Consider the following 8,562-nt stretch of genomic DNA (forward strand, 5'->3'; position numbering starts at 1 on the left):
CCCTCTCTCCACCACCTCCCCCTGCTGAGAGGTGAGAGGGCAGGGTCACAGGTCAGGGAGTGACCTTTCTAACTTGGGGTCAGTTGCCCTGGCAAACTGAGCACAAAGCCAGCCTCTCGGCATCTGCAGGAGGCTGTCTGGCCCCAGCGACATTCCAAGCATTCTTTGGGGTCCTCTGTCTGGAGGGAAGTGGGGCTTTGTGCAGTGAGGAAGTGTCTGACTGACTGCGACCCCTTGTTTGGCTGCCAGCACTGCCTGACATCCTCAGGCCCCACTGTCTGGCCTGATGGACCAGCTGCGGTGAGGGTGGAGAGAGGTCCCTGGGGCTGGAGCCCTCCTGTCGCTCTGCGGGCACGCAGTCCCTGACAGGCCTTTCTTCACAGGGCCCTGAAACTGCAGCTTATGTGGACTGCAGCTTGGCCTGTGGAGAGAGCTTGAACCCAGGGATGGCCCACATTGGTCTGAATCCTAGTGCTGGCACTTACTAAGGCCACTTACTAAGTGGCCTTCTCCCAGTGATGTCAGCTCTCCAGTCTTAGTTTTGTCGTCTGTAAATGGGCTAATAACACTCACCTGTATCCTGTGTCTGCGTGCTCAGTCGTGCCTTAGACTATAGCCCGCTGACGCCTTCTGCCCATGCAATTTTCCAGGCAAGAATATTGGAGTGGGTTGCCATTTCCTTCTCCAGGGGCTCTTCCTGACCCAGGAATCAAATCCACATCTCCCGCATCTCCTGCATTGGCGGGCAGGTTCTTTACCAGCTGAGCCCCTGGGGAAACCCAGTAACACTCACCAGACAGTCATTGAAAGGATGAAGTGAATCCATGTGACGGTGCCTGGATGGTTTCTGGCACAAGCAAGCACCCAACAAATGTGAATTCCACGGAGTCAGGAGATTCCAAGAAGGGGACAGAGCAGGAGAAACTCAGTCCCTATTCTTGAGGGCTCATGGGGTGGACGGGCAGTGAGGAGAGGAACCCCCCGCCCCAGGAGGAGGAAAGGGAGACCTGGGAGGGGTGCCCATATCTGGCACCGGTGTGCTTGGGGGGTCCAACCATCCCCTCTTCATGGACCAAGGGCTGCAGTCGGGTGGCTCCTCATGACTCAGAGAGCTCTCAGGCAGCAGGGACAGATACGCAGAGAGCTGGAGGCTCTCCTGCCCTGGCCCACGTGGGCAGTTCAGAGGCCGGGATAGGAAGGAGGAGGTTCAGGCAAGGAGGTCAGCCAGGGCACTGTCTGTGACTCTGAGAGCCCCGCACAGGTGCAGGGGGAAGCGGGGGACCACAGAGCAGGAGGGGTACATGACCGTCACAGGAAAACAGCTGCAGCTCAGTCCCTGGGAGCATGACTCTGGCCACCACGGGAAGGCCTCCCTGAGGAGGGTGCTCCCGGTCAGTGGCAGCATGGGGCAGAGCTGCTGAGCGTGGACTGGGAGATGCCAAGGGCCCCTGTCCTGGGAAAAAAGCTGGCCACGTCCAGCCCTGGGGGGTTCCTGGAGGGGCAACAGAAGCATTTGCTAGCTACCTGACCTCAGTGAGTTACACTTCCTTCATTAATAAAAGAGGATTCTCAGAACTACCACCCCCAGCAGCATTGCCAGCAAAGGAGCCAGCTCAGAGCCTCCATCACAGAAGGCCGGCCCGAGTGTTTCCACAGAAGCCTTGGCCTGCAGGGGAGAGGGCGCCTCAGGCCAAAAGCCCTGGCTCTGCAAGGCTCACTGTGTGAGGCCTCCAGCAGGTCTCTGGCTCTCTTGAGTGCACTTCTCCCTTTATATCCTGAGAGGAGTGACAAAGCCCTTCCTGTCCTGGCCGGCTTGGTGGCCATGCCTCGTCCCCAGAAGGTCCTGCTCCATGGAGGTGGGGCTGGCTCCAAGGTTCCACGTTCACCTTCCAGTGGGACAACCCCTGCTGGTATTAGACGTGCCCCCGTGCTGGGGGTAGGGAGGTCCTCTGGAGCACGGTGGGTCCCCTGGGGAAGGGGACAGGTGTCCACGGTTGCCCTTTTCAGGTGTGCCTCAGACTGCAATATCTACCACGATCAAGCCAGATGGAGTCTCCTCGGCACCCATGGTTCAAGCTGTGGTATGTGGCAGGGAGGCCCACTTAGTCAAGATCAGTAATTTTGGGGAGGGGCCAGGGTGCTTGGAGCACCCCCCCCAAACACTATGACGAGTAGATAGGAGTGGCAGGAAGTAGTGGCCTTGGAAATGTCTGGTGGAGGAGCCGCCATGGTGGGGGTGAAAGCAGGCTGCAGGCCAGGGGAGGACTCCACAGAGTAATGGGCCACAAGCAGGCACGCAGGCAGTATTTGCAGGCTGCTAGGTTTGGAATCCTGAGCTGGGAGTAGCCCTGCCCCTGCTTTAATCCCTGGTCACAGCTGACACCGAGTGGGCAGCTGCAGCTGGCTCTGCACTGGGCCTCACTGTCTTAGGCCTCTAGGAGACCCAGGTCTGGGGAAAGGCCTGCCCTGCTCCTGGCATGCAGGTTCAGAAGTGAGTGCCTGTCATTGACCAGATACTGTGCCTCTGCATCTTCCCACAGGGAACACTGGGTCTGCTGGTGGGAAGATGTGAGAGTGGATGGCTCCCTGGAGTCCAGTTGCCAAGTGAGCTCAGGACAAGGCCACGGTCTGAGGCTGGGCCTGCTGCTGCTGTACATCTCCTCCTGAGCCCTCAACGAGCAGGGTACAGCTCTGATGCAAGTGACCCCAGGCTCCCTGTCTTTGCATGGGGTAGCAAGTTTGGACCTAGCAGGACGTGCTTCAAGAGAGAAGTGATAACAAACTACAGCAACTATTTTGTGGAAACCCAGATGGACTCAGGAGTCTCAGACTCAAATGTGCATGTGAGCCAACTGGACAGCCCGTGAAAATGCAGATTCTTGGGCCCGGCACCTCTCCCTGCCGCACCCCTACCCCAGAGCTTCTGATTCAGCAGGTTTGGGGCGGGGCCCAAGATTCTGTATTACTAAGATGCTGCCAAGTGATGCTGGCCCCATACCCAGGCTAAGCAGTTTAGATCTCTGCTCCTCCAAGTACAGCTCACAGCCTCAGAGTAGCAGCAGCAGCAGCAACACTGGGGAGCTTGTGAGAAGCATAGAGCCTGTCCCACCACCAGCCTGAGTCAGACTTTGCACTGTAACCAGAGCCCAGCTGGTTCCCAGACTCATTCCGATTCCCTCGATGGTGGAACAGCGCTGTCTGTGAGAACTTTCTGTGAAGATGGAGACGTTCTAAACCTGCACTGTCCAATAGAACCGCCTCTGGTGATGACTGAGCGTTTGAAATGTGGCTCATGTGATTGAGGAGCTGAATTTTTTATTCTATTTAACTCTCATCAACTTAAATATAAATAGCCAAACGTGCCTAGTGACTTCCGTTTGTCAACACAGGTCTAGAGTAATCCAGTTCTGAGGGCCTGTAGAGCAGGGGACCCCAGCCTCTGGGCCACAGATCAGTACCCGCTGTCATATCAGCAGTGGTATTAGATTAGAAATAAATTGCACAATAAATGTTATGCACTTGAATCATCCCGAAACCATCCTTCCCCACCTCTCATCCATGAAAAACTTGTCTGCCACGAAACTGGCCCTGGTGACAGAAAGGCTGGGGACCGCTGTGTGTAGAGGTTGTCATCACAGATGGGGCAAAGGTTCAGGGAGGAATCCGAACCTGCCTGAGTTCCTAAAGTGAGTCCCCAACAAGGTAGGACCAGAACAATGTCCTTGGGCTCTGTACCAGCAGTTTCACTGCCACCAGAATTCCAGGATTCACAGAAATCCGTGAGTGGCACAGAGGAGAAGAGAGGGAGGGAGGAGGGGGCTAGAATTGACAGTGACCCCCAGTTTGTAGCTTGGATCCTAACAAGAGCATCACTTGAGATACTAGGCCTCAGTGCTAATGAGGGGGAGGATAAACTCAGCCTAGAAGGTGGCTGAGACCAGGATGCCAAGCTGGAGCCCCATGGAAAAGCAGGGAGGAGCCAGAGTGGTGGGCCCCCGCGAGTGCACACCTGCTGTCCCCCACCAGGCTCCTTGGGACTCCCTCCTCCGGTGCCCTGAGGTTCCCATGGCCCTGCCAGTATAAAGGGTGATGTTCGGCAACCACTCAGCATCCTGAGCACCTCTGTCCTCACTGAGCAGCACCAGAGTGTCTGCGGCTTAGAAAGGCCCTTGGAGGCGACACCTCCCTAGGCCCCTGACTCTGCCAATCCTGCCTGCTTCCCCCTCCCTCGTCTGATGGCTAGAGTCAGGCGTGAAGTGAGGCTACCTCAGCGAATCCTTACAGCAGAAGTTCTGCCTGGATAGAGGCCTCCTCAACACCTCTGCACTCATGAAAAGAGATCCATAAAGTGACTCTCCACCACAAATAGAAAGACTATTTCTGGAACAAGAGAATAAAGTGGTAGGGTGTCGAGGATCAAAGGAGGGACAGATCTAGTTACTGACAGCCCTGAGGGGACCAAGGGCTGGAGAGCAGGCCAGCTGGGGCCATGGAGGTGAGTCGGCTTGCCTAAGAGGTGGTGAGCTCCCCATCATGGTAGGAGCTCAGGCTGGGATTGGAAAGCAGCCGCTGGGGAGACTGCAGAGGAGCTCTGGCCTTAGGAAGAGGGCAAAAGCCTCTCATCCTTTATTTTCCCAGATTCAGTCATTCCATGAACCTTGTTCCTCCAAAGGAGCTGAACAGCAATCTCCACTTTTGTTTTTTAATCTATTTATTTACTTAGCAGCACTGAGTCTTAGTTGCGACGTGTGGGATTTAGTTCCCTGACCAGGGATCGAACCCGGAACTCCAGCACTGGGAGCCCAGAGTCTTAGCCACTGAACCACCAGGGAAGTCCTAGCAGTTTCCACTTTTCACATGGATTTGCTATCTCAGGCATCCTCCCTCTTCTATTAAAGTCCTCCCTGCCTCCCTCCCAGCAGCTAACTAATATTGTTTATGTGCAACTAATCACAGGTGTCACCACGGGATGTGACCTGATGCTAAGTGGTTCACAGGCCAGTGCTTCTCACACTCCGAGGGACCTAGGAGCCACTTGAGGATCTGATCCAGCTGGTCTGGCCTGGGGCCTGGGGGTCTGCCTTCCAACAGCCTCCCAGGTGCTGCTGCGACCACCCTTGGAGAAAACTAAGCTGAGGTGGCTGGGGAGACCTGGAGGATTCTACGATGGGTGGGGGTGGAAGTGAACACCAGGAAGGCTCCTGTGCAGGAATTTCAAAGGACTGGACTCACTTCTTTTTGGAGCTTGCTCTCCAGAAAGATGCTCTCCAGATGAGATGCTCCCTATCTTCGGAGTCATTCACAGTCTCCCTGCTTGAAAAGCATAAATCTGCTGTAAGAGGGCAACTCCACCACAGCCTGGGCACCCTGTACGACCTCCCCTCTCACCCTCCTGTCCCTGGGAAACTGCTTTTACCTGAAGGAGCTTTTTATTGTATCTATGGGGTGGGCAGCTGTGGTCCCATCAGACCAGGGCTCGTTCAGGGCCAGCCCAGCTCAGCCAGAGCTCTGGACAGAAAGCCTCCTTTCTGCCTTCCCTTAGCTTGCTGCTGACACAGACGCAGCATCTGCAGAGAACCCCTTCACCGGGAACCAGGGGGTCTCTTGCCTTTCCCACTTCTGAGCCTCAATTTCCCCATCTATAATGTCGGAGAGGACTGAAGGCTCTCTCGGAGATACCTGGCTCTGCACCAACCCATTCAGGATTTGGGAACTCAGAGCAGGTGGGGATGGGGCTGTGGGGAGATATGGGTGTGAGGGGTGGCCAGGGGACAGGAACAGGCAGGGTGGCTCCATCAGGGCGCACCCGCCTTCACAGACTCTCTCTGCACTGAGGGTTCTCAGATATTTTTAGGAAGGTTGGCGCCTCCTGGGCTGTGATTCATTAATACAGCTGACAAGGATCAGCAGTTTTTGAAACGGCAGTGGGAAGCTGAGAAGGTTCCGTAGTGTGGCTGTGAGGAGAAGGGGAGAGTCCTGGTGTTTCTAGCCAGAGTTGTGTGTGTTGCAGGGAGGTGATTAGAGAGTGGAGGGGAGTGAGGTGTTGCAGGGAGTGGGCAGGGGTCCTGGGAGTACCCATTTTGAGTGAGGGACTTGGTGCCCAGGGCAGGGCTATTTGACCACGACAAACTAGAACCTCTTCAAAGCTTTGTAAGTGTTCTAGAGAGATGCTCCTATGTGTGTGTGTGATGGAGGAAGTCAGTAGGGACATTGTGACGTCATGGACCAGGCTTCAGGGCCTCTTTTGCTGATTTCAATACATATTTGCTGACCTCCTACTGTAGTCATGCCCTGAGCTGTGAGGCCCATTTATTTATTGCTTTTTTGTCCATTATGTATTTACTCTGTGCAAGTGTATCAGATAAAGTTTTCAATTAGCAATAATCACGCTTTGAATAAACCTCATTAGCTATGATATTGCCACTGTGCAAAGCTGTGTACTCATGGAGCCAGTACCTGCTCTGTGCTGGCCCAGAGGCCAGGCTTTCATTCTGACTTCAGTATACTCTGCTCTGTGACCTTAAACGAGTCTCTTCCCCTCTCTGAGCCTCAGTTTTCTCCTCTGACAAATGGGTGTGGTGTAGTTTCTTTCCTGCCTGTCTCACAGTAAACACAATGGAGGTCAAGGCATTTGATTAACATCAAAACACACTATTCTTGTTATTCCCACAGCATCCAGGCCCCTCCCCACCTCACAGCCCTCTTGGAGGACCCCCCACAGCTGCTTCTGGCCTGCCCTTTCCCACAGGGCTCTTGGCTGGAGTGAGGAAGGAAGGGGGTTGTGCCAGCAGACCCCCCGCTGGGCCAAGGTGGAGAAGGCCACTCCGCAGGTTCTGCCACTTGCTGCCCACCAATGGGATTGAATTCGTCAGGGTTCTCCAGAGAAACAGAAGCAAGAAGATGTTATGTTAGCTCAGGATGTCATAGGAAAATGCCACAGACTGGATGGGTTGAACAACAAAAATTTTCGTCTCATGGTTCTGGAGTCTGGCTGTCCAATATCAGCATGCCAGCAGAGTCAAAGGCTGGTGACAGCCTTGTCCTCAAGGCCTGATTAACCGCAATTAACTTCCCCAAAGTCCTACCTCCTACTACCATCACACTGGGAAGTTCGGGCTTCAACACGTGGATCTGGGGGGACACATTTGGTCTGTAATAAACATATATGTGGAGAGATTTATTGCAAAGAATTGTCTCACAAAATTACGGAGACTGGAAAATCCCAATCTGTAGTGTGGGTCTGCTGAAGGAAGGGAAACCTCTTCCAGGGTCCAAGAGTGGCCTCTTGTCTAACACTCGGAAATGAATTGTCTGAGGAGACACACATGTTGATAAGGGAAGAGACTTTATTGGGAAGGGATGCCTGGGTGGGGAGCAGACGGGTAAGGGAACCCAGGACTGCTCTGCCATGTGGCTAGCAGCCTTGGGTTTTATGGTGATGGGATTAGTTTCTGGGTTGTATGGCCAATCATTCTGACTCTTGGTCCTTCCTTATGGCGCATGCATTCCTCAGTCAAAATAGATTCCAGCGAGGAGGATTTGGAGAGGTGGTATGATACCTGGCGTCTCCTTTTGACCTTTCCTGAATTCTTGTTGGAATAGTTGCATATTCCTTACCAGGACCTGCTGTCATAAAAGAACTCATGCAAGCGGTTACCATGGAGCCTGGCCAGGCAGGATGGGCAGTTTCAGGCATTGTTTCCCTCTAACAGGTCAGCAGGCTGAAGATCCAGCAAAGCTAATGCCCAGAAGACCTCCTGGCAGAATTCCGCCTTACTCAGGGGAGGCTGGGCTTTTTGTTCTATTCAGGCCTTCCAATGATTGCATAAGGCCCACCCACATTACAGAGGGCTAGTGGCTTTTCTCAAAAGCCTATTCAAATGTTAATCTCATCCTAAAACACCTCTCCAGTTGACATATAAAATTAACCACCATATAGCTGGGTGGGCCTAAACTCTGGGAGCTTCTGGGGGCCCTGGAGCCACCTTTCCCATTTAATCTTTCTGGACCATGCTTAGAGTTTACAAAACTGACCCCCAGGGCCAATCTGGCCGTGTCAACTTAAGATGCCAAACGTGGGGTCTGGCCTTCAGGCTACCAGGTGGGAACAGGTACAGTGCCGCTTCAGGGGCAAGCTGGCAAGTCACCCCAGTGCCCACACCACTGCGAATTCAGACTCGGAGTCTGACATTTCTCCTTCCCCAGAACAACCTCCAAGATGTCTTGGAACCTTTTAGGAACACTTTTGCAGTTTAAAAATAGGAAATATTGCACAGCTCAGGCGACAGGGAGGCCAGGAATGGGTACCCCTAAACAGGACGAGAAAGGCTGAAGGCTGATGAGGGGGCCTGGGTGGGGCCTAGAACTAGAGGGGCCCGGGGACAATGCCATTCCTTCTTTTCTTCCCCTACTAGACCCCTGAGCCTCCTGAGCCCCGAGAGACCAGGAGAACAGGACCCCGGGCCCAGCTGGAGAAGCTTAGAAGCTGATAGTGGGGTTTTGCTCTGGACTCTTGGAGCTGGGGGATTGCGGGAGTACGACTCTGACCTGCCCAGAGGATTA

General features: G+C 54.1%; 1 pseudogene; it reads right to left on the minus strand.

Annotated features, from left to right (window-relative positions):
• Positions 1-6,320: 6,320 nt before the first annotated feature.
• On the minus strand, positions 6,321-6,435 carry LOC120852375 (annotated as a pseudogene).
• Positions 6,436-8,562: the final 2,127 nt, after the last annotated feature.

This window comes from Oryx dammah, unplaced genomic scaffold (assembly GCF_014754425.2).
Source record: "Oryx dammah isolate SB20612 unplaced genomic scaffold, SCBI_Odam_1.1 HiC_scaffold_25, whole genome shotgun sequence".
NCBI lineage: Eukaryota > Metazoa > Chordata > Mammalia > Artiodactyla > Bovidae > Oryx > Oryx dammah.